The sequence below is a fragment of the Acanthochromis polyacanthus genome, chromosome 17, assembly GCF_021347895.1.
Source record: "Acanthochromis polyacanthus isolate Apoly-LR-REF ecotype Palm Island chromosome 17, KAUST_Apoly_ChrSc, whole genome shotgun sequence".
In the NCBI taxonomy this organism is placed as follows: domain Eukaryota; kingdom Metazoa; phylum Chordata; class Actinopteri; family Pomacentridae; genus Acanthochromis; species Acanthochromis polyacanthus.
The window spans coordinates 35,360,578-35,387,435 of NC_067129.1; the positions used below are offsets into that span (position 1 = coordinate 35,360,578).

Consider the following 26,858-nt stretch of genomic DNA (forward strand, 5'->3'; position numbering starts at 1 on the left):
ACTCTAACTTCTCTTAGTGTCTTACTGGAGCTTTAAAACAAGGACCACCTACTAATGCTAAACAGCAACTTTGATGCAAAAATAAAACATTTCTTGATATCTTACATTGCATTGATTTTAATAACTTTAATGTATTTGAAGTACGTATTATCAAGGAAAATGTTATTGGATTGGGACTTAGTATAGACAGTCCAAAACTATTACTACTACTACTAGTAGTACTACTACTACTACTCCTACTCCTACTACTGAACTTGATGGTGATATCTATAGTAAGTTGCATTATTATTATTAACAAATCACTGTAATGTTTAATTGACAAACTGAAGCCAGAAGTGAATTTTCTCTGAATATCACAAAGACTTCCAGACTTCCTTTTTAAAGTCGATCAAGGCTTTTCGTTTGTAATGTGGCAGAGAGCTGGAGGTGGATGGTAAATTTATACAGTGTTTAATTTATTGATCTGAGTCAGCTTGACGTTTGTGATTCCATATTAATGGCACAACTCCCTCAGACGGCATTTAATTTGGTGTTATCAGAATCACTAACAGGAACACAGCTGTGCTGTCTCATCAGCCATGCCGAGGGAAAAAGAGGAAACGAGTTGGGACCCGAACAAATCAGCTGCAAATGACAAGACTGATTTGATTTTTCATTTTGGCATGGGAGAGGAGCACATTTTCAGGCTGAAAATGGGAATGGGTACATTAATTCATTAGCATGAAATATAACTTTAGGTGGAATTTGGGGTTGTTATCATTGCTCTGGGTAAAGACAGCACTGTGCAGTGCCTGCAGCTCAGATGGAAACGCTGGCCAATTATGCAAATTCAGTAAAAGCACACCCTGACTGACACACAGGATAGATGGCTGTTGTAGCTGGCAGTTGGCCAAAAAGTCACACCCTACAGTCCTCTGGTCCACAGCTTTTAAATATAGAAGACCATATGTCCAGAGCAAATGGAAAAGAGAGGACCGGTGCCAGTAACAGTAATGAAACATGCAACAAACAGGCCCAAGATATAGCTCTGATGTTTTATTATCCGAATGCCTGTATAATGCATTTTGTGTTATATATTACTGTAACACTCAAATTGTCTTCACTCTATCAGTGAATCTGATGACACTTCTAGTATCTGTCAACCAAGATACAGTGTCCTCTTAACAGTTAATGAAAGTGAAATCCTAAAGAGTCCACAGCCAAGCCGGCATCTCTGTGAGGCTGTGCAACACTTTTATGTCCAAAGGGACAATGCTAGCATATTGATGTCTGGCAAGCAGTGGTGTGGTCTACGTGATACGCAGGTATACGCCGTATACTCACTAGAAAAGGTCCCGAATTTCCGTATATCCACTTAAAAATGCGCAAAGATATGTATACCCAGGGGTGTAAACACGCAGGTATACACCATATACTCACTAGAAAAGGTCCCGAATTTTCATATAACCACTTAAAAATGTGCAAACATATGTATCAGTATGTTTTTCTGACATAACGTTCACTTCCCCGTTCATAAATTCGTTTTCTCTGTGTCAGCCAGGAAGCGGTGAAGTTGTATGGGATGTCGGACGGTGTCTGGCTGAGAACAGGGCTCACTAAAAGGCAGACCGCGGTCCGGATCCGGACCCAGACGCCGTCTGTACGGGTGTAAATTTGGCATGTCGCTTCTATTTTACCGGTGCCGCTTTCCAGTGTTTATCATTGGTTTGTCAGCTCAGAAACACACAGACCAATTATATACGAGTTCAGGCATCCCACGTGACACTACTCAGCCAATGACGTTGCTACATTGCATCGCAGCTCTGCCTTCAAAAACCAGTTGAGAGGTGAGGGACAGAGAGGAGGACAGTATTGATGGAAGTTCGGCTCTTTTCAGAGATCTTTTGACATGGCTTCCAAAGAAAAGCCGGTTCTTTTGGCTCCCAAATGGCTCCTAATTTATTATTGTTTGTAGCCTCATATTTTAGCCTAACCTGGCAAAAAAGAATCATTTGTGTTTTGACAAACTCTTTTTCATTCAGTGTTTTATGAGAAGCCTTATAATTGACTCATTTTGTGCATTTGTTTTGTTACAAAAACAGGCATTCTTACTTTTGTTTAATATTTCAATAAAACTTTTTTTGCACAAAAATAAATGAACAAAACTCTGCAAATTATGAAGAGGAAACATCAGCTCTACCTGATGGCAGGAGGAGGAGCTGCTGACGCTATAATGTCTATAAGTATCTAACTGGTAGTTTGGAATAAAGGAGCTGCTGTTGCTGTGTGTGTGTGTGTGTGTGTGTGCGTGCGTGCGTGCGTGCGTGCGTGCGTGCGTGTGTGTGTGTGCACGCACGCATGCCTCTGTGTGTGTGTGTGTGCACGTGTGAGTGCACGCGCACACATATGAGATTCTGACCTGGCTTTGGTTTATGAGGCCAGAGTATACCCACTAGAAAAAACTAGATTATACCACTGGGTGGCGCCAAGGACCCGCTGCTGCTTTGTTTGCTGCTTTGTGTACTACTTTGTTTACCGCTTTGGTTCGCTTTGTTTCGCCCTGCCGTGTATTTGTGTCCTGCTGTACGGCTAACTGGGGCTAGCCGCCGCTATCTTTCGGCCTCACCCGCCGCTCGGCGTCAGCTGGGTTCAGACCAAGCGAGCCAAGAACTGGGTTGTTTTAACTGTGTTTAGTTCCTTGATTTTAATTGTTGCTTTCTGTCTTTTTATCTGTGCCCACAGTGGGGACACAGCTTTATTTGTTGGACATTATTTGGGTTTTGTTGTTTTTTTTGTCTGCCTTATGGCCTGTATTGGTTTAATGTCCAACTAGTATTGATTTATTTTTTCTGTTCTAATTCTGATCTTTATTGTTTTTTGATATTTGTATTTTAGGTTGAAATATTCCTCTTGATTTGATTATTAGTTGAGTTCTTTTTATTTCTGTTTCTTATTCCTTCATTCTGTGTTCTCCACTGATTCCCTTTTTGTGTTCCAGAGGCTGTGCACCTGTGGTCTGGACGTGGTGTTGTCGGTGGTGGTATCCTCCCCGTGTGATGTGTGAACCCTGGGTTTTTTTGGTTTAGTTTATCACGTGTGTGTGATTTTCTTTATTCACTTGGTGACCTCTCCCTGGGCCCTGTTCCTCCCCTCTGTGACACACCGTCACATGGTAAGCAGAACTCTGACCCTTTGCACCCCTTCTCCCCTTGTTTTATCTTGTTTTAATTGATTTTAATTGGTTGTTTCAATAAAGTTGGATTATTTGTACTGGAACAACACGTCTCTCGCTTCGTGATATACGAACCTGTGTGCCTCAACTGTACTTTTAAGAGTCAAAAACTTTCCTTGGGGGCTCTCTCCCCAAGATGGCATTGTCGAGCTCAGCTTAAGAGTTACTGGGTAATTAAAGCCCTGGCTCTAAGCTGTTCTCATATTTTGCAGCCCTTTTAGCTGCTACTGCACTCGCCACACAAGGAACAAATGATTAAACTGTGGGGTGTTTCTGAATCCCATCAATTCCTGCCACCTGCTACATATTTAGGTCACACAATACAGCAAACCCCAGCCGGACACATTGAGTTCAGCTGTCAGCGTTATTTCGAACACAGATTCACCTTTGTAGTTCACTCGTTTCTTCACCTTAAGACCTTGTCCCTGCTTGGTGCTTATATGTTTAGACACATCCTTTGCTAGATAGTAACACAGTTTTCTTTCATCTTTATGTGAATTTCCAGTCTTTTTAGCTGCAACTTCATCATGTCAAGCAACTGCTTCTTCGCTAAACACTTGCGGTGCCACTGGAATGGTGACAAAATAAAGCCGGAAATATCTTCAAAATAAAAGCATGGAGGAAAAGGTTATTTTAACACTAGCAAAACAAAGGCTTGCCGAAAGTGATGAACTAATCAACAGACCTTTATAGGAGTAATTAAAATGCAATTTGGTACCCATACATAGCATGCACATGCATAACACATGCCTGTGCTCAGCACAAGGTCTTATTTTATTAAAGATTTCATCCATCGAAAATGATATGTCAACTGAGCAGCCTTGGGGGAGTACAGCGCTCTCTGAGTGTTTTGGCAATGACATAGACTGTATAAGAAAGATATTTTCATCTTTCTTGCACAGAGACTGTCCATATGACTCCAAGTGTATTTTATTACTGCAAAATGCATGAAATTCATTAACCTGCAGGTGTACAGCATCAACAATTATTTTTGTAGTGGTCATTATGTAGAAAAAGTCATAATGTGAAAATATTGTCGATTGTGATGCATCAAGTGCATCTGTCACCAAAATGAGACTTGTATGAGATTAATGGCTCATCAGAGGTGATGAAGATTAAGCAATTGGATAGACTGTGTATGTTGAGTTTATTTCCACCTCCAGCAAAGTGCAGCAGCTGCGTCAGATTAAAAGCCCCGTAAGAAATGGTCCCACAAGGAGTTAGAGAAATGTTTTGTGTTGACATCTGACTTCAAATGTAAATGCAGTTGAGGTTACTGGAATTTCATTAGTGGCGCTCACAGCATCAAAAACTGGCACTGGAATTATTTTCTCCTGAAGAAATCCAAAATGCTGCTGGGTCTTCACCTTGACAACTCAAACATGGGGCAGGTGTGTTTTCCTTCATCCATGTTACAACTTCCTGCACGTTTTTCTATGGCCAACTCTTAATGGCCATTGATTCTGTCCATACAGGCTGTATTGATTTTTTTTCTGTTTGTCTTTACTGAATCGGGAGGCCAGAGATTAAAGTCGCTTCACACTCCAAGAACGCATTCGACTTTTTCACTTGTGATGCCAAACCACAATCGCAGTTGGCCTAAAGGTCATGTAGTGAGTCCCAAAAACTAACATCGTTTGTGGGGACAAAGATCTCGGTGCTACTCTAATAGTTTGTTACATCTCATCATTCTTTTGTTTTGCCTGTTGCTGTGTGACAGATTTTTTTATTTTGTCCAGTCTCGACTGGGTTAGAAGCCACTTGTGTCTGCATTGTTTTGGTCTGAATACTACATGTTGAAGCTGAAGCTTTAAGCCCCACATAATCAATTTGTTTAACCTGGTTGTTTTATAAGAAAATGATAATAATAGTCATGGACCAGTGTGCTCCTCAAATGATTTCTGAAAATAGAACTATATCAACAGATGATCCCAGAACAACTATTGAGAAATCAAACACAGCTAAGTTAGCTGCTGTTTTGTTGGTTGTTAAGCTGTGATACACAAACTGCTATTGGCAAAACTTACACTTGACTTTTTGTCCATCAGTTTGAACAAAATGCAGCCACTTTGATGTGATTTCTTTGACATGGTGTCAGTTGGTTTGGATCAAACTTCCAGCAAACACACGACAAGCTATCAGTGAACAACAGACAGCACACCCCGATGGTTTCATCATCCTCGCTGGAGATTTCAACCATGCTGATCTCAAGACAGTCCTTCCAGAATTCCACCAACATGTGCATTTCCCAACAAGAGGAGATAGCATCCTGGACTTTGTTTACACTCCCCAAAAGGGAGCATACAAAGCTACCCCCCTCCCCCACATCAGCCTCTCTGACCACATCACTGTTATGGTAATGCCAGCATACATAGTAGAGTCATTTTGGGGGGTTCTGTGACCAACCTCTCTGGACCTTTTTACTCAGTGGATTTGGCATACTAGACCAATTTGAAGGAAATTTAGCTCCTATGTACCTCCCAAAAATGACGGCTAGCTTTTTTATAGCCCAAAATCCAAAATGGCTGCCAAAATGACTGCCACCCCCTATATCTCAGTAACTAATTCAGCTAGGAGGATAATTTTGGTGTCTAGACATAGGTTTTGGGGGTCAAGGATTCCAATTCTGCCATCAGTTCACTTGTCAAACAATTCCATAGCAGAGAAATCCAATATGGCCGCCAATATGGCCGCCGCTATACAATTTTCTTTGTTTCTCAACTACTATGGCACCAAGAAAGCTGATGTTGGTTTCTCTTCTTAATTTTCAGACACATCCTGAATAATGGATTCTGCAAGCGACAGTGATGAGTTACCATCAACGTCTTCAGTCAAATACGAATGCATTCTACATTGCGGTCAACCCTGTACCCAAGCCGACTCTCTGGATAATATCACAGAGCAAAAATGGCAGTCGATTCGGGACAAGTCTTTAAGATGGAAGGGACTGGATCGTTTTCAGAATGCATGTGAAAATGTGGATTGGGGGAAAGGACGAAAGGTCATTTCATGCACAACGCTTGCTATACCACGTTTTCTAGCAAGCGCAGTCTTTCTCAAGCAGAAAACCGAAAGCGAAAATTACAGGAAGATCTTGAAAGAGACAGTCAACCAGGTCAGGAGGATCCGTCTCAAGCTGCCACTCTCTTTTCACCGAAGAAACTTTGGTCTAGTGTGGGTGTCGTGCACGACAAGAACCTGTGTGTGTGGTGTAATAAGGGACCACACAAAAGCAGTCACCGAGACTGGGGGCTCCTCCTATCAACAAAAGATGCCTGGACAAAGTTCAAGTTGCACACGGTACATTTGGATGATCTGGTCCTGAGGTCAAGGCTCAATACACTGATTGCATCGGTTCCAGACTGCGAGACAGCTTTTGGACGGGAAATCCACTACCACTGCGGCTGCTGGCGTAACTACATCACCCATGCCAAGCCTCTTTCAGATGACGTTAACGGTGCTGCTATGGAAAGGGTGAGCAGCACCAAATTCCTGGGGGTGCACATCAGTGAGGACCTCTCCTGGACCACCAACACCACCTTTCTGGTCAAGAAAGCTCAGCAACACCTCCACTTCTTGCAGAGACTTCAGCGGGCAAGAGCCACACCATCTGTCATGACCACTTTCTACAGGAGGACAATTGAGAGCATCCTCACTAGCTGCATCACTGTGTGGGGTGGGAGCTGCACTGACTACAACAAGAGAACCCTGCAGCGCATAGTGAATGCAGCCGGGAGAATCATTGGCATAACTCTCCCCTCTATACAGGACATATACACCACCCATCTCACCTGCAAAGCACTCACAATTGTGAACGACACACACCATCCTGCACACGACCTGATCAATCCCCTGATATTAGAGCCTCCGTTCCCGCACTACCAGACTCACCAACAGTTTTATCCATCAGGCTGTAAGACTGCTGAACTCCCTCCCTTCTACACCCCTGGACCCTGCCAGCAGAGCCAACCGATTGACTGGAGTATATACCCCCCCAATACACCCCCCCACCCCCCAAATATAGGAATTCACTCTGGACTCTGACACACTGACAATCTTGTAAACTGTATATTCTTCCTGGACTGTGACCCACTGATGCTCTATGTAAAACTGTACAGTATATATCCTCTGCTGCTATTACTATTATTATCAATATTGTTGCTGCTAAATTATCACTGACCTTGCACTACCATTGCACTATAGCAAACTGGTCAACTGGGACTCTTACTCTGCAACTGGATCCTGGACTCACTGACCTTGCACAACAAACCTACCTCACAGTACACGACCATATCTTTAGCTTATCTTGTCTTTTATAAGAACCACAGTGCCTTTATTAGCATTTTATTAGCATTTTTGATTATTTACTTATTTTTGCCTTTATTAGCATTTTTTTTATTTACTTATTTTTTCTTTGTCTAATTTGTGTGTTTTGTTGTGTCTGTGCATTTTATTGTTTGTCCTGTCTTTACACTTGTCCGTATGGGACAGCGGGGAACGCAATTTCGATTCCTTTGTATGTTTAATGCATGTGAAGTAATTGACAAATAAAACTGACTGACTGACTGACTGACAAGATAGACCAAGTTGTCTCCATCAGGCTGGGTGAGTTCAAAATCATGAAAATGAAGGACTGTTCTGAAGTGGTCTGCTCATCCTGATGCCAAAAAATGGATTCATCCTAGAAGATGATTGATGTAGAACTTTTATGAAAGTAGCATCAGCTGTGACAACATCATCAACCTCACTGGCCTTTGAGTAAGTTATTTCATGTCAAATCATCAGGAACCTTCTGCTTGACCATCTCTGATTTGCTTGAAACTTTCTTATTTTAAACTATGGATGTTTAAAATGGTGTCTATGAAATTTTTAGCTCATTACATCAAATAATAATTAACAAAGAAATTGCACAGAACTACATGATAAATTTCTTGCAAAACAACGTGTAATCTGATAACTGAAATTAAGCCTTGGTAATATTTGGAGAACTATTTTGAAACTCCAGAACTCCGTTGTGCTTGGATCAGGCTGTAGCAATATTTTAAGTTTTGTCTTACAACTTCTCAATCAGTTATGATAATTAAACAAAAATATTTTTTTCTTTTCATGTTTGTGACCAAGTATTTCATAATGAATATTGTCCTATATGTTTTATTTTGAATTGTTGTAACATGCAGCTACATGTTGGTCAGAAAATATCATTAGTTCATCTCGGTATTATCAATTATTTTGTTGATGTAAGCTTAAAAATAGGGCTTTTTAATGATGGTTTCAGTTTATTTTTACATTTCAACTCATCCATAATTAGAGAGTGTTTGATCTTTTTGTCCAATATTGCAGATTCTGAATCAACAAAAATTACAAATATGGGGCTTTTGTCTTTAATAATTTCTGAAATATTGCTGTTCAAACATAGCGTCACACTTCAGTGTGCAAAAAACTGAAAATGTGAAATGAAAGGAGGTTGTTGGATAATTCAAAAAACATAAATGATCTCTGAAAGTCAGTAAATTTCACAGATGTCTTAAGAGATCCACATTTTATGCTATAAAACTTTTAGGCAAATCAGAGATGATTGAGTGGAAATAGTTCTAAAAATTTGAGGATTTCCAATGAAATAAGCTGTGTAATGTTTAATTGCAGACTTTTTTCCCCATCCAGATTCACTTGGATAAAACATCCCTTTTCACTCCAATCAGAAAGTAGATTTCTTCCTTCAGACGTTCAGTCTTTGTTCAGTTCCGACAGCTCACAAATGAATACTTCAACTCCATTGTGACATTTGATTGAAGAACTGACTGGAGATTTTTGTGCTTCCTTTGACTGCTTTCTGCTGCTGTTGTCACTGTGTCGCTGTGTTTCCTCTGAATCCCGATAAAAAATTTATCTATTCCTATTCAAAAGTGAAGGAAAATAACTTACTTAAGTGGAAAACTGGATTAGAGGCATTCACATTTGCTTGGTCATGCCCCCATCCCCCAGTAACACACATACAGGAGAAACACAAACACGCTGTACACAAATGTGTCGTCACTGCCGACAATTATCTCAAGCTGCCAACAAAGTCAGCCTCCTGACCCTTCCCTGAACACACACACACACACACACACACACACACACACACACACACACACACACACACACACACACACACACACACACTTCATTTCAACTGCGTCAAGCAATCGCTGCATCAAGCTGCCTGCAGTTTGTGAGTTTGTGTGATTTATTCCACTCTAATTGCCCCTAACTCCAGTATTAATAAGTTTCTCCAGCTGTGCTATAATCCTCACAGAAAAAAAAAATTATCAAGGAATTACATACATTGCAAACAAACCTTGCCACTACTTTTTTTCCCCCAAATAAATGACTTTATAATCCATCAGAGGAATACAAATGTCATTTCACAAGACAGACAGCAGACGAGACAAGAATAGGCCTCTGACTCTTCCTTATTTCCCCAGCTGTCAAGTCTCAGACACTAAATCCAAATCTATGCTAGCCAAAGTGGTTATATAAAGTCTTAGCAGTAGATTGGTGTGAATGGCTGCATGCTGCTTAGATGCCCTGCAGAGTTCCGCTGATTAAGTGCATTGGCATTGGAGTCACAGTGCAGAATTACTGCTCATGCAGTTATTAGCTCATGCTAACCTCAAAATAAGCAATTGCATGTGTGCAGTCTCTCTAAACATAAAGGAATCAGTTTTAAACTGTAATGCAGAACTCCAAGCTTCCCTTTTAAGACTTATTGTTGGTTGAAATTCACATAAAATGAAGGTACCTTCATAAAAAAACACAGTATCTTGGAGACATATGTGTGCATTCCTCAAGAGAAGGTGCCAAAATATGAAATAGTTATCAAAGGAGGGAGGAAAAAAGGTGGTACTCCATAAAAGCTCGTATTTGAATGTCTGTGTAGATCTTCCAGGTCATGAAAATCGAAAGAGCTTCAGTAGAAGGCAAACTCTGCACCAGTGGTCAAATGAACTGGTTGTTTTCTCTCGCCTAGCAGCTGGTTCTGTGCATTCAGATGTCAGGACATTCATTTGAAGACAGCAACGTTCACATTCAGGCCAGAAAATCAACGTTAAACTGGACAGTTGTGAGTTCCCTCTCCCCTGTTGGTTTAGTTTTAATTTAGTTTACACCTCGGCCATCTGGTCTGCCCTTAGTTCTGTTTAGTTTTTCTCCGTTCTGTTAATTTCCTGTGCCTCTCTCATTGAGTGCCTTTCTGTTCATTAAACATATATTAAATCCTTATTTTATCATCCATCTGCCTGTTTGCCTGCTACTTGGGTTCCCCCACCCGTTTCATGACAGAATGATCCCACCAACCCCAGAACCCAGCAGGCTCTAGATTTTTTTTTTTCAAATTCCCCTCCTCGATTCCCCCACCATCTGGTAAAATGGCGGATAACCCAAGGGAATCTCCCTTCTGGGGGACTCGACTGGCTGTCAGGGCTACTCCTTTGGGGCGCCGAGGCCGCCGACCTAGCGGAGGCTCTCGGCCACCTATTATGAGCATATCCTCCAGCGAGCTCAGTTCTTGGAGGCTAGACAAGGCCCTCGGGTTAAACCATGACACTGCTCCTCGATCCAGCACCATGCCCATAAATCTGTTCAGTGGAGTACCACCTTGTGAACAATCACCCTCTACTTTTGCTTGTCCAAAAGAACCACCAGTGAGTAAAATCCCCTCAGTCCCCGAAATTCTGGATGCAGCTTCCACCATGACTGGGAGGCTGGTGGCAGCCCTACCTCACCTGGTGGGGGGCGAGGCCGCCGTCTCGGTTCTTGAGGCACTTAGAATTGTTACCTCTGGTGTGGAGGCGCTCAAAGCGGCCGGTGCGGCCTACGGGGGGTCCCTGGCCACCACCAGAGATCCCATGGTGCTTGGAGTCACCACCTCATGCCTGAAGACCCTAGAACAGGCTGCAGCATTCCTGGAGGGGTTGGACATTTCCCCTCCCCAGGTTCAGGAGGAGCCAGTGGCTCCTTTCCCCTGTGACTCCTCTGGCTGCCAACTGGTTCCTGTTCCTCCACTATCCTCAGAGCTGCCTGCCAAGCAATCTGGCCGCCGCAGGCGCGGCGCCAGGAAGCGCTGTGGCTCCCTGGTTCCTGCTCCAGAGGGGTTCTGCATCCCCTCAACTCCCGACCAGGTCGTAGCCACCTTCCTCCCGGTTGAGGAGAGGCCCCATGCCGCCTCACTCCCTCTGGCTGAGGAGAGGCCCCAAGTCGCCTCACTTCCTCCGGCTGAGGAGAGGCCCCGAGCCGCCTCACTTCCTCCGGCTGAAGAGAGGCCCCGAGCCGCCTCACCCCCGCCTTCGGTTCCTGTGGGGCCCATTGCCACATCTTCGGTTCCTGTGGGGCCTATTGCCCTGTCTTCGGTTCCTGTGGGGCCCATTGCCCCGTCTTCAGTTCCTGTGGGGCCCATTGCTCCATCTCTTGTCCTTGTGGGGGCCATCGCCCCGTCTCCTGTCCTTGTGAGCCGTCGCAGCGTCTAAGGAGCAAAAGGCTCCCCCTGCAGTGTCTAAGGAGCAAAAGGATCCCCCTGCAGCGTCTAAGGCTCCCCCTGCAGCGTCTAAGGAGCAAAAGGATCCCCCTGCAGCGTCTCAGGAGCAAAAGGCTCCCCTGCAGCGTCTAAGGCTCCCCCTGCAGCATCTAAGGAGCCCCCTGCAGCATCTCAGGAGCCAAAGGTTCCCTCCGCGGCCTGGGAGGAGCGAAAAGCTCCATCTGCAGCCTTAAGGAGGCGCCCCGCCTTCTCTGCAGCCTTAAAGAGGCGCCCCGCCTTCTCTGCAGCCTTAAGGAGGCGCCCCGCCTTCTCTGCAGCCTTAAGGAGGCACCCCGCCTCCTCTGCAGCCTTTTTGAGGCATCCCGCCTCCTCTGTGTCCTTGTCGAGGCGTCCCACATCCTCCATGTCCTTGTCGAGGCGTAACGCCTCCCCTAAGTCCTTGATGAGACGTAAAGCCACCTCGGCAGCCTTGAGGAGGCAAGACGCCTCTCCCGAGTCCTTGTTGAAGCAAAATGCCTTCCCTCGAGCTCTAAAGAGGCATGACGCCTCCCCTGAGCCCTTGAAGAGGCGTAGCGCCTCCTCGGCAGCCTTGAGGGGGCATAACCCCTCCTCAGCAGCCTTGAGGAGGTGTAGCGCCTCCCCCCAAACCCAGAAGAGGCTTACCGCCTCCCCACCAGTCCCGAATTGGAGTCGCGCCACGGCAACACCAAGTGGCGCCCCTGCAGCGACTTTCCCAATTGGTCTTCCTGCAGTGGTGGTCTCCTCAGTCCCGTGTCCCGTCCTGCTCCCCAAGAAATTCCCAGGTCTGCCCCCCAAGGGGTTTTCTGTCCCACATTCAGTCCTGTCCCCAGCCCAATTCCCCCAAAGGTCCCCAGTCTTGAACCCAGTCCTGTCCTCAATCCAACCCCCGAGGGGTCCTCAGTCCAGGCCCAGTCCGGTCCAGTCCCAGTCCAGTTCAGCTATTGTCCAATCTAGTGCTAGTTCCATCCAGCTCGAGTCTCGTCCAGTTCAGTCTAGTCCTAAACCAGTCCAGCTATTGTTGAGTCCAGCTCAAGTTCAGTCCAGTTCCAGTCCAGTCCAGTTCCAGTCCGGTCCAGCCCTGCCCCTGGACGGCCTTCAGCTCCAGCTCTGCCTCCGGAGGCGCCCTCGGTTCCAGCTCTGCCCCCGGAGGGGTCCCCGACTCCGGCTCCAGTTCCGCCCCTGGAGGGGTCTCCGGCTCCAACCCTGCCCCAGGAGGGGTCCCCGGCTCTTGCTCCGGCTCCGCCCCAGGAGGGGCCTCCGGCTCTGGCTCCAGCTCCGCCCCTGGAGGGGCCCCTGGCTCCGCCTCCAGCTCTGTCCCCGGAGGGGCCCCCGGCTCTGGCTCCAGCTCTGCCCCTGGAAGGGCCCTCGGCTCCGGCTCCAGCTCAACCCCCGGAGGGGCCCCCGGCTCTGGTTCCAGTTCTACCACCAGAGGGGCCCCCGGCTCTGGATCCAGTTCTGCCTCCAGAGGGGTTCCGCCGTTGCCGCCAGTTTCCAGTCCGGCCTACGGAGGGTCCCCGTCGGATCATCTGCCAGTTCCAAGTCTGGCCCCCGGAGGAGTCCCGCCGTCACCACCAGTTCCTAGTCCGGCCAGCGACCCGGCCCCCGGAGGGGTCCCGCCGCCGCCGGTTTCCAGCCTGGCCTCCGGAGGGTCCTCGTCGGTCCGGCTGCCGGTTCCCAGCCCGGCCACCAGAAGGTCCCAATCAACTCAGCTGCCGGTTCCCAGTCCGGCCTCTGGAAGACCTCCATCGGCCTGGCCATCAGTTCCCTGCCCAGCACCGGCCTGTCCAGCCCCGGCCTGTGGAGCCCCCGGGCCATCCTCCGGAGCAGTCCCTTCAGCCTGTCCAGCCCCCGGGCTGTCCTCTGGAGCGGTTTCTTCAGCCTGTCTGACTCCGGCCTGTCCAGCCCCTGGGCCATCCTCCGACGTTGTCCCTCCCACCCGACCGGTCCCAGCCCGCCCGTCCCTCGGGCTGCCCCCCGGAGCGGTCCCTCCTGCCGGATCCCTGCCGGTCCCGAAGACGCCCTGCCGGCACCCCGACTGGTCCAGTGTGCGCCGGGAGGCACACCTAGAGGAGGGGGTACTGTCATGCCTCCCACTCCTGTGACGTGGCTCGTCAAGCCAACTACGAGCAGCTGTGCGGCTCCACAGCTGATACGAGTCCCAATCAGCGCAATATAAAAGTCTGGCTCTCATCATGGCTCTCCGTGGGATCACTGCCACACGCCGTACCTTCCGCTCTCCACTGCAAGTTCACTGCTGTCTGGATTATGGACTACCTTGCCTGCTCTTTGACCATCACCACAATCCCCACCTTTGGCTCCCTCAGCTCAGCTCTCCACCTCATCTCCTAATCCCTGGACAGTTGTGAGTTTCCTCTCCCCTGTTGGTTTAGTTTACACCTCGGCCATCTGGTCCACCCTTACTTCTGTTTAGTTTTTCTCCATTCTGTTAATTTCCTGTGCCTCTCTCATTGAGTGCCTTTCTGTTCATTAAACATATATTAAATCCTTATTTTATCATCCATCTGCCTGTTTGCCTGCTGCTTGGGTTCCCCCGCCCGTTTCATGACAAAAAAGGTACGATGTGAAAATAGAACCAACAATAAGCATATTGGTAGTGATTATTGCTTTAAGTCATTAAAAAATATGGCTTAGTCACATGAAAGCAATAATAATGCTAACATGGAGATGTTTACCACTTATGGAAGAACCTCAAAATCAATTCTGTACTTTGATGCTTTCCATTTTTGGTACCAGTTTGGACTCTTTCAGTAACTGCAGATGTGACTTTAAGGACTGACCCGCTACCAGACACAGAGAGACAAAGTGCTTAATGCAGTGGTTATAGTCTTCATGTCATTTAGACAGAGGATGGATTTCCATTAGGGGAAGTTCCTCAGTGTTTACTATGGTCACCATTTTTGTTGAGCTTGTTAGCTTACTAGTCTTTGTTTCATTATCTGTGAAAACAAAGTGCACATATCTTGTCCAAAACCAATATATTAAGTTCTGACTTATAACATTTTATCTGTGGAGGGACTTGAATGTTCAGTTTCATAGCAATCTGTCCAGTATTTATTGAGGCAAAAATCACCTGTGTGAATCTCATTGACATGATTATTGCACTAAATTGTTTAATCTTTCACTCACTGACACAAAGGAGTAAACTCACACACAGTAGTGTGTTAATAAGTTTTGTCACACACAAATAGTGACTTTAAGACAGCCTTAGAAACTGGATTGCCTTGGACATCCAGTAACACCCTGTCAGGATTAGGCCCTTGTGCTGCCTGTTTGTTCCTTCTGTGTTGGTTGTTTGTCTGTGTGCATTTTTGTTGTTGCCCTTTAGTGTGTTTTTTGGCTTGTCTCTGTCTCCCTCTGGCTGTGTTTTCACCCTGTCCCTCTTCCACTCGCTCGTCCCCTGGCTCTGTCTCATTAGCTCATCACCCTCACCTGTTGCAATCAGCTCCACTCAATTCACCTGGTCCCCTTCCCTGTTATTTAAGCTCTGCCATTTCCCCTCAGTCTTCGCTGGCGCATAGTTGGACATTTATACAGTTTCTCTCCACTCCCCACTACCCTCCTCCGCTGGTCTTTCACTTGTTGGACTTCGTCTTTTTCATCCCCTCACTGGATTGCCCCAGTGGACTCGTGTTTGTAAGACCTTAGATTTGTTCTTGAGTTTGCTGTTTGTCCTCCTGCTGTAGTCTTTTAGTTTTGCTGTAGCTTTTGTCTTGTTTAGTTTTGTCTCCCTTTTAGTCTAGCCGTTGCCTGTGTCTAGTTTAGTTTTTGTCTCCTCTTTTAGTCTTCCTGTGGTCTTTGTCTAGGTTAGTTTTGTCCTTCCATTCCCTCCAGCCCTCCTGAGTTCCCTCCTGAGTTCCCTCCTGAGTTCCCTCCTGAGTCTGCTGTCCTATTAGTTTTAGTCCACCTAGTCTCGTTTTCAGTTATTAATGATTTTTGATTTTGTTAATAAATCCTTTAAATATGCCTAACGTTTTGTCAGTGATGTCTGCACCTGGGTTCTCCACCACCACCACCAATCCTAACATTATGCGCCAGCCAAGTTTGAACCCAGCAGACCACCCTTTAGCCATTTTCTTTTCGTGTAAAGAGAACCTCGAGTTTTTTGAGTTTTTGTTGGAAGTTTGGAGGGAGTGGATGGACGCGTCAGAGACTGAATACAGGTCTGCAATGGTGATTTTTGCACTCAAAGCTGCCACCAAGAGGCCTGACCTCGTTAACCACTTACTGGATTACCTTGTAGAATTTTTGAACTCTCCTGTGAGCAGTGGAAACCCTCCGACCGCTGCTTCTGATTCTAAACTTCAGTTTTCTGACAAGCCCTCCTCCCGAATGAAGTCTTGACGGAAGCAGGGTTCAAAGAACCCCCAAGCCTCGCCGCTTCCCAGCTTCATGGAGTTCCTGCCGCCAAGCGTCGCATCCTCGGACGGCCCGGCCGCAGTCCCCGAGCGGGTCGACGCCGCCAACCCCGCCTTCGACTCCGAGTGGGATTACTACGACGACTCCGAGTGGGATTACTACGACGACTCCGAGTGGGATTACTACGACGACTCCGAGTGGGATTACTACGACGACTCCGAGTGGGATGATCTCACAAAGTGGGTCGAGAACGACTCCCCTGATGCAGCAGTCTTCGCAGTCGCCGGCCTTCAGTGTGTCTTCGCAGTCGCCGTCCCTCCAGACGGCCCTCAGCGTGTCTCGTCAGCCGTCCCTCCAGACGGCCCTCAGAGTGTCTCCGCCGTCCCCCCTCCAGACGGCCTTCAGAGTATTCCAGCCGGCCCTCAGAGCGCCTTCGCTGCCGCCGGCCTTCCTCCAGTGGAATCCTCTGTTCTTGTGATAACGGAGGGGTTCCTACGCCTGCGGCCGCCAGAGGGTCCTCGTCTCGTCCGCTGGCCTCCAGCCCGGCCGCCGGCCGGTCCTCGTCTCGTCCGCCGGCCGCCAGAGGGTCCTCGTCTCGTCCGCCGGCCGCCAGAGGGTCCTCGTCTCGTGTGCCGGCGAGGACGGCCCCCAGAGTGGTTTCGGCTTCGCCGCCGCCAAGGACGGCCTCCAGAGTGGCTAAGCCACCGAGGACGGCCTTCGCCGCCGTCGCCTGACGGCCCTTGCAGTCCCTATGGGAGTATGTTTTGTTAGGACTCGCCTGTGATACTGTTTTTGGTTTTGTTTGGACTTGCTTGTGTTGCGTGCCTTCGTGCCGCCCAGGACTACTGTGGACTTGTTGTTTTTTGGCCCTCCGTCCTTACCCCCTCCACCCACCCTTCTCATGTTTCTCGTCTCTGTCCCTCCGTCCTAACCCCCTCCACCCACCCTGTGTCACTTGGATTTTTTGTTTCCGACCCTCCTCTTTTTGTCCCTTTCTGTGTTGACTTGTTGCGCGCCTGGAGGCGCACATTGAGAGGGGGGTACTGTCAGGATTCGGCCCTTGTGCTGCCTGTGTGTTCCTTCTGTGTTGGTTGTTTGTCTGTGTGCATTTTTGTTGTTGCCCTTTAGTGTGTTTTTTGGCTTGTCTCTGTCTCCCTCTGGCTGTGTTTTCACTCTGTCCCTCTTCCACTCGCTCGTCCCCTGGCTCTGTCTCATTAGCTCATCACCCTCACCTGTTGCAATCAGCTCCACTCAATTCACCTGGTCCCCTTCCCTGTTATTTAAGCTCTGCCATTTCCCCTCAGTCTTCGCTGGCACATAGTTGGACATTTATACAGTTTCTCTCCACTCCCCACTACCCTCCTCCGCTGGTCTTTCACTTGTTGGACTTCGTCTTTTTCATCCCCTCACTGGATTGCCCCAGTGGACTCGTGTTTGTAAGACCTTAGATTTGTTCTTGAGTTTGCTGTTTGTCCTCCTGCTGTAGTCTTTTAGTTTTGCTGTAGCTTTTGTCTTGTTTAGTTTTGTCTCCCTTTTAGTCTAGCCGTTGCCTGTGTCTAGTTTAGTTTTTGTCTCCTCTTTTAGTCTTCCTGTGGTCTTTGTCTAGGTTAGTTTTGTCCTTCCGTTCCCTCCTGAGTTCCCTCTATTAGTTTTAGTCCACCTAGTCTCGTTTTCAGTTATTAATGGTTTTTGATTTTGTTAATAAATCCTTTAAATATGCCTAACATTTTGTCAGTGATGTCTGCACCTGGGTTCTCCACCACCAATCCTAACACACCCACTATTTTACATCAATTTAACTCCTTTCAGGATGCATTTAGAGCAAAGAAAGGCTAAAAGCACAATTTCATCCTGTCATGGATTTCTTTGCTGTGAACTTGAAACTAAGATGCAAAGAGTTTAAAATGAGCCTCACAGCACAAAATACCAGAGTAGAAAACATGCATAGCCTGGACTATGTGTGCTATTGCAAGTCAATCACAGTGTTGGTTTTAACGACTTGGGTTTAGCTTTCAGGGTGGTGGAATCCAGGCTGAAGTTTGGATTGTAATTACTTAAGCTGGTGAACAAAGCTTTTGACCACACAGCTTGCTCTGTTGATGGACAAATAACACAATAACAATGAGGACAGGAGAGTTACTACAACGGAGCAGTTACTAAAGTACATTTGTTTTGTCATGTTCATGCAATATGAGCAACAATACCAGGGTGCACATGTACACACAGGGGATATTGCAAAAATACAAAGTTTTCTAGATTGATCTGAATCCAAAACAGCTCTTATCCATTAGCTTGTGAACATGGGACCTCCGGGAGTGTTTTTTTTTTTTTTGCTGTCAACTACTGGGACATTGCATCTTGTGAGTTGTTTTGTCTGTTGCTTTGTCATGGTGCACTCTGCCTGCCAACATGGAACTGCCTGTAGTCTGAATGATTGCCTTATCAGTGTCACAACAGTATTAAACACAAACTGCAGTGTTTACACTTTACACCCTGCATTGTATATTGATACAATGCAGGGTGTAAAGTGTAAGTCCAGCTCAGGCTTACAACATGCTTTAATAGCCCTCTGTTTAGGGGTTCACATCTTGAAGTTCTTTCACTAAGATTGTTATTCTTGAAACATGACACTTATTTAAGATGCCCCATCTGAAAATAATTTCTACTCACCTTAGTTTAGGAATGACCATTTTCAGACACCCAATAAAAGAACAAAATGCCATGAAATGAGACATGAAGTCTGACAACAAATCTGACAAAACATAAAAAATTAAAAAACAACTTCAGCTCTGTGCTGCACAGTGGAGTAGTGGTTAGCTCTTTCGCCTTGCAGCAAGAAGATCCCCGGTTCAAATCCCAGTCTGGGATCTTTCTGCATGGAGTTTGCATGTTCTCCCTGTGCATGCGTGGGTTTTCTCCGAGCACTATGGCTTCCTTTCACAGTTCAAAAATATGCTGAGGTTAATTGATTACTCTAAATTGCCCATAGGTGTGACTGTGAGTGTGATTGTCTGTATATATAGCCCTGCGACAGACTGGCCCAAGTCAGCTGGGATAGGTTCCAGCACCCCCCGGGACCCTAGTGAGGATAAAGCGGTGTATAGAGAATCAATCAGTCAATCAAAGTTTATTTCTATAGCAGTTTTCATACATAAAGTAATACAAAGTGCTTGACAAATTAAAAACAAACAATAAAAAGACAATGCCCACATCCCTCCCAACTCCTGCCCCCATCATACTCCCTATCAACACACAGACAGTCACACAGCCACGCACACACACACACACTTCTATAACAGAAATAATAGTGTTGGTTGGCTGAGAGCAGAAGCACCAGAAAGAGGAAACACCATCGTTGAGAGCCGCCCGCACCCGGGGCAGCATCAGGTCCCAGCAGGCCCCAACAGGTCAACTAGCTCCAGGGCCATTAGGCCCAAGCCCCGCCAAAGCCCCAGATGCAGAAGGCTCCCCACTGAGGAAACACCCCACCGAACAATAGACGTCTATTAGACGTCTAGATTTTTTTAGACCTAATTTCAACCGTCTAGATGCTGTCTGTTTTTACACTGAATTTAGACGTTGTAGTTTAATCAATTATTCTATAACTATTTATTTAAAAAACAACTGTAAGGTGCATAGCTAATATCCAAATACTGAACTAAAATAATTATGATAGCCGTTGAGCGATATTCAGTATAGTATAAATATATCCGAGATTTAGACGTTTAAATCTCTACCGCATTTCAACGTCTAGATATACACCGAATCTAGACAACTGAATTTATTCCATAATTCAAACGTTGTTAATTTAAAACAATAGCTGCATGTTGCATAACTGATGTCCAAATACAGAACTAAAATAATTCTGATGGCCCTCGAGTGATATTCAGTATAGTATAAATTTAGCCGAGATTTAAACGTCTAAATCTCTACTGCATTTCAACGTTTATACATAGACCGAATATAGACAACAGAATTTTATCCATCATTTAATATTTTTTTATTTAAAACAATAAATGCATGTTGCACAACTGATCTCCAAATACTGAACTAAATCATTTATGATAGCCGTTAAGCGATATCGCTTATAGACCGAATTTCAACAAATTATTAATTTTATTCAAAGTTATTTATTTAAAACAATAACTGCATGTTGCAGAACTGATCTCTTGATATTGGACTAAAACCATTTTATTAGACATAATCGCTATAAACTACAGTCTATATGTAGATGTCTAATATTCCGCTTTTCAACGCCGACACCATTCAGAGGTATGTATTTTAAATCTTCGGAAAATAAAAGAAACAATAATCAAATGGAATATAGCCAGCTTTTTCCATCAGGGGTGGAAAGTAACGAATTACATTTACTCACATTACTGTAATTGAGTACTTTTTATGAGTAATCTGTAATTTTCAGAGTAGTTTTTGAAATATGTAATTTTTACTTTTACTCAATTACATTTTGACCCAAGTATTTTACTTCGCTACATTTGAAACCCCTCACATTACTGAGTACAATATTGATACTGAAAAAAATTAAATGCGGGCAGAAAACCACTGTGTCCACGGAACTGAACGTCAATTGCGTGACCTCGCCTTGCGCGCGCCCTCATAATCTGGAAATACGCGTTGGAAGATGGCTATTGCTGACCAAGATATGGAGATCATGAAGGAGGAAGAGTCCGAAGACGACACAAATTCTGGAGAGGAAAGCCACAAAAATCCTTGGCCAAACTTAGAAGACTTATTCGCGTTCAAACAGACAAAGGGCAACAACGTTAGAATTCTGTGTAAAATGTGCCTGCCCGGCAAAACGGTGCTTTCAGCATTTAAGACATCAACGTCCAATTTGCGAAAGCATGTGGTAGTAAGTTAGCACGTTTTTATTTGTTCTATCAGGTTGTAATTGTTCTGTTTTACTGTATCTCTGCTCTGTGTTGTAAATCGTTCTATTTGCTAAATTCTCGGATCTTCTATTTTCTGTGTGAGTTCGCCGTTTCGTCTGGTGTTAGCTAGTCGCGGCTATCTTGCGGTTAGTGGCTAGGCCGCGGTTTGTTGTTATTTTTCCTATATTTGTGTATAATAATATAATGTATAACAGTGGGACCCTGTGGACATTTGAATTCGAATTTTTGGATCCTGTGGGCACTTTATGTTGTGTGCATTTTGTGTTTTTGAATACTTTGATTCTTGTTTAAATTTCTTTATTCTTATCATAATGTTGTCGGTTGGACAATGGGACTGAAAAAACTTTGCACTATACAGTACAGGCTGTGACTGTCCTTGTTTTCCTTGTGTTGAGGATCATGTTACTGAGCTCAGCTGAGCTTTTTTAAGTGTGGATGTGCACTTTAATACGCCTCAAAGTTGATTAAAACAACTTGTGCTGAACTTTATTCATGACTCATCCTTTTTTTGCATTAAATAAATTAAAGTAACGAAGTAACTTGTACTCAAATTACATTTTAAATGAAGTAATTTTGTACTTTTTCTAGAGTACATTTTTATTTTTTTATTTTTTATTTTTTATTTTTTTTTTATTTTATTTTATTTTTTTTAAATTTTTTATTATGAAACCGTGTGACAAACAATAACAACAACAGTGATGTAGACAGTGAAGATACAATGAATGGAAATATTTAAAATAAAAAAAAAAAGATAGAAGTAGACAAATTCAAACAAACAGATCCAGCACAGAAAACAAACAAACAAACAAAACAAAACAAAACAAAAACAAAAAACCTGCATTTGTCGATAAGTGGCAATTGTGTTTCAGTGATTCGATGTAAGTTAAATGACCACGAGTAATAATGTAGACTGGCGGGGACTTGATATGTGAGGAGGGAGAAGGGAACAAGAAAAAGCTAAAACAAAAAATAATAATAATTTTAAAAAAATAGAAAAAATTAAAAAAACAAATAAAGATAAAGAATAAAAATTGACGAACAGGCAGTGAGGAGTGAGGGGCGATGCACATCCTATAATATAATTTTTAAAAATAATGCTATGATATAACACTAAGAAGAATAAAATAATAATAAGATATCAACCATAATAATAGTAATAGTGATAACATCAACGGTGAATATAATACAATAAAGTCTAGTGAAGAGATAAACTGATAGTATATAATTTATTTAAATATACTATTAATAATAATATATAACAATAATATATATGTTGTAATAAAAAAACAACGACCGAGCAATGAGTGGTGGGCGAGGGGGTAAATCAGGGAACCAGGGGGCAAGCAAATGACACCGCGCACCAGCCCGCGGTGGCACGCTCGGGCCCCTAACAAGAACAAGTGGGGCAGGGAGGCGAGTGAGAGCCCACCCCCTCAACGTTTCCCCATTCTGCCAGTTTCACCTCCCTGGGGAGAAAGTTTGTTGTCTGAGAAAGGCTACAATTATTTATTTAATTTTATTATTATTATTATTATTTTTAAATATTTTTTCCAATTATTTATTTATTTATTTATATATATTTTTTAATAATAACAATTATTATTATTATTTTTAAAAAAAAAAATAATTTCATTCCCTTTAGGGATGGGTGGGGGCGTGAGCCACCCCCCCCGCCCCCCATCCAACCAGTCCCACCAAGGACACCGACATACCAACCAGGGGGGGGCCGGGCGCACTGCCACCGCCCGCGAAACCCCAGCCCCCCAGTCCACCCCCCACACACGTACCCCCATGCTCAGGTCATCGTCTCATCACCACAACACATAATTATATCTACTAGCTGTTCTCATAATATTATCATTTATAATAGAACAATAATAGTTAATAAAATAATAATAATCCAGTAAAGAAAATAATAATAATAATAACAAAAGGATGAACTCAGATAGTAAATATTTATACATAAATAATCTATTTAGGTTAAAGAGAGAGTGATAGTGAAAATGGTAGTGGGAAAAAAAAAAAAAAAACCCACAAGAGTTCAATATAATAAACATCCCACTAAGAATATAAGCTATAAAGTAATTATAGCCTATAGTGGTATTACTAATCTTAAATTGAAAATAAATAAATGAATAAGTGAATAAACAAAAATAAACAGATACATGAATAATACGTAAATAAATACATAAATAGATACATAAATAAATAAATAACATACCCTATATATTTTATATATATGGTTTGTGATAATTATAACATATGGTAGTATTACCAATCTAAAATATATAGAGTACATTTTTAGATGGGTACTTTTACTCTGAGTAGAATTTAAACAAAGTAAAGATACTTTTACTCAGTTACATTTTTTCAGTACTTTTTCCACCTCTGATTTCCATGTGCAGCGCCATCTTGGCTTATTTGTTGACAAAGATGCAGCCACCTTATTGGTGTAGCACGCTCACGTGACGCACCATGCAACCACTTCCTGGCAAAATATTATTCCACTCAGAGAAAAGTAGTCCGTGATAAAACTTACACCCATAGCCGCTTTGCCACGATATCAACGACAAAAATAATTGGTAGCTCTGTAAGACCCCCGCTTTGTATTCGTATGGATATCACATGGCCATAACATGAAAAAAGCTTCACTTTATGGACGGCACAACTTCCGATCATGCTGTCGACAGAGGAATCCTTGCGCACATGCATACGCTCTATGCTCTATGCAATCACGAGTTCGAGGCACTGGAACTTTCAAGAGACGAAGGAAAAAGTTTCGAAGAAGGCAATTTCACCTCATTCAGCGGTTAAGAGGTGGGTGCTGAAGCAGATATTATAGAAAAATGTTTAATTTTGCAATGTTTGGTCTTTTTACAATCATGCTTCAGTTTAGCATTTGCATGCATCGTGTGTCGGTTGATAGCATGAGGGCTAGCTAGCGAGTTCCTAGTTTAGCCAGTGTGGGCCATCGACTAGTGGGGAACTTCGTTTGTTTTGAACCTGGGGTCTGTTTTCATATGTCATTTCATACATGTGAGTGATGGAGAAATTATTTTTCGACATAGCTCCAGTATTTAGCCAGGCAGGCAGCTTTGCAGCTCAGCTAGCGAAAAGTATGGGGCAACTTGCCCCCCGCGTCAAAGTCAGCCCTAACGTGCTTTTTTTCCCCCACACTGACCGGCTCGGATAGTCTGAACGAGTGTCCCACAACACTGAGAGTGAACAAAAACCTAGAGTTGAGCTCAATTTTGTTGTTTGTGTGAAGTTAAGCTGCTGTTTTTATGTAGACTGATGTCAGGGAATGTTTGACTTTGCATCCTATCATAAATGGAAGCCATTGTGTGTATAGCTTTGAGGTAAAGATAAATGAGCTGTTCATTCTTTTTTCATGGTTTCTGCAGACGAGAGTCGTCGAGCTTTTTGTTTTTGTTTTTCCTTTTTCTTCAACTTTTCTCTACAAATGTTCATTATTTATGTTAGCATGTGCTGTCCTTGCTTTGTACAAAGTCCTGATGATTAAGAGGATCACCTACAGGCCAGATTTGTAAAGCAATTTTATTTTTGTAGGCCAAGAGCAACCCAACTCTCCAGATTTGTTTGAACAACCGGAAACATCAGTAGATCTTTCAAAATGTAAGGCGCAGTCCTGTGATGACCCGTGCCCGGACCCCACAGGGTAATCATTAATGTTTATAGCAGCGATTACAATGTTGTTTGCAAATACGATCATTAATTGCATTTGCTGCCCCCACCCCCTGAGTACATTGTAATTTAATAAATTGAAGTAGACATCATAAGTTGCAAATTTTAATATTCTGACCTTTTTTAAAGCCTCTACTGAATGTACTACAAATGACAAATGGTGTGAGTGAAAAGATTTCATTTCAACACGCTAAACAATGATGACATTGCTGTTGATCTAATTGCTGAGGCAATTATGATGTGCAATTAACTATGTTGTGACCCCAAAAGGTGGTTGAACTCGTAGGGGAGCATCACAGCAAAGTAAAAATGTATTGTATGGTCAGTTTCAGAGTGATATAACTGTTGTTTTTTTTAAGTAAGGTGAGTATGTTCCATTTCTCCCTCTGCCAACAGAGACTCCTAGACCTCAGACTGGATCCCCTGCCTGTGCTTCCCAAGGTACAAATTGACCATGGTATTGATATTAAATAGTGATGTTGCTATGATGACTTATACTTCTCTTTTCTTTGACACACAGCTCATTCCTCTGTAGGTCAGCGGCCCAAAACTCCAAGGATTAAAGGTAAATTAAAGCTATTGTGTCAGGTTTAGCAGTGTTTTTTTTGGTGTATGGGTTTTTTTAAAAGTTGTAAAACAGGCTATGATTTTGTTTAACAGCCTAAGTAAAGCATTACACTCAACTGGTATTTTGCATTGCATGAAGCAGTAAAGAATGAAGAATCCTTCTGGATAATACTATGTGATCTGAACTAATGTTACCAATGTCAAGTCTGTATTTTTTTGTTGTTCTTGTTTGCAGAGAGTGTTTGCAGTCGGTTTCCAAATACCACAGAAGAACAAGTCGGAGCAGCTCTCGGTGATCACCTAAAACAGACGCCAGCTCGATGTGGTGGGGGGCTACAGGAAACACAAAACTTCCCCCTTCTGAATTTTTTTCTAAAATCCCCACAAAGTTCTTTAAAAACAAGTGTTTTTTTTAAAAAAAGAAACGTTTTAAATTAATTTTTTTATTTTCCTTTTCGCATTGCGAGACAAATTTCATAAAACCAGTTAAAAGGTTGTTAAAAGTATTTATATTTATAGGTTTTTTGGTTTTTTTTTACATTTTTTCCACTGTTATAATGTGTAATATTTTGTTCAGTTTATTTTGAATTGTTTTAATTTTTCCAAGTTCAAGGTTTAAATTTATGTTCTATTTGTGTAACATTAAAGAAAAATTATGCCAAGTCCATGATTGTAATGGTTGTATTCTGAATGAATAATGTACTGTAACTGCAATTCCAGTCTACTGATGACAAATGTAGATTAGTGTTAAATTATGAAAAAGCATGACATTAGATTAGAAATGTATTGTGAAAGGTCCAGAAAGAGAGACATTGGCGAAATAGTCGGGACATCCTGAGAGTACATCAAGGTAAGAATTGCAGGTAATTTCTCATGTAGGCTTTTTTTTTTGTGAGAGAGATTTTTGTCTACAGTACTTTTTATTTTTTACATTTTTATTGTGAATATTTTTTATAAATTACCAAATTCTAATTACTTTATTCGAATTTGGGTCAAATATGCATTAATGATTGTCAGTTTATTACATTATCGATAGGAAACCACTGACCTTGTTTTTTTGATCTGACAGACGTTTAATAGACGTCTATTAGACGTGTAGTCTAAAATAGGTATACCACAGGTCTAAAAATGAAAATTTTTTAGACGTCTAAATTTAGACTAGACCGCTAATAGACGTCTAATAAACGTTGACGTGTATACCTGGGTTTATATTCGGTATAAGCATAAACGTCAGATAAACGTCTAGAACAGAGGTGTCAAATTCCGTTCCTGGAGAGCCACTATCCTGCATGTTTTAGATGTTTCCCTCTTCCAACACACCTGATTCAAATGATCAGGCTCGTTATCAGGCTTCTGCTGAGCTTGATGATAAGCTGATCATTTGAATCAGGTGTGTTGGAAGAGGGAAACATCTAAAACATGCAGGATAGTGGCCCTCCAGGAACTGAGTTTGACACCCCTGGTCTAGAATTTAAACGTGTGAATTTAGCCGTCTGCTGTACGTGATTTCAACATCTGAATGTCTATAAATACATGTTGTTTAGACGTATAATAA

At 43.5% G+C, this 26,858-nt stretch overlaps 1 long non-coding RNA gene across 1 annotated transcript; it reads left to right on the forward strand.

The window, feature by feature from the left end:
- The first annotated feature begins 24,346 nt into the window (after positions 1-24,346).
- On the forward strand, positions 24,347-25,844 carry LOC127530576 (uncharacterized). Its single transcript, XR_007937151.1, has 4 exons — positions 24,347-24,710; positions 25,133-25,177; positions 25,257-25,301; positions 25,539-25,844. It is a non-coding gene; the product is annotated as an uncharacterized LOC127530576 (long non-coding RNA).
- The last annotated feature ends 1,014 nt before the right edge of the window (positions 25,845-26,858 follow it).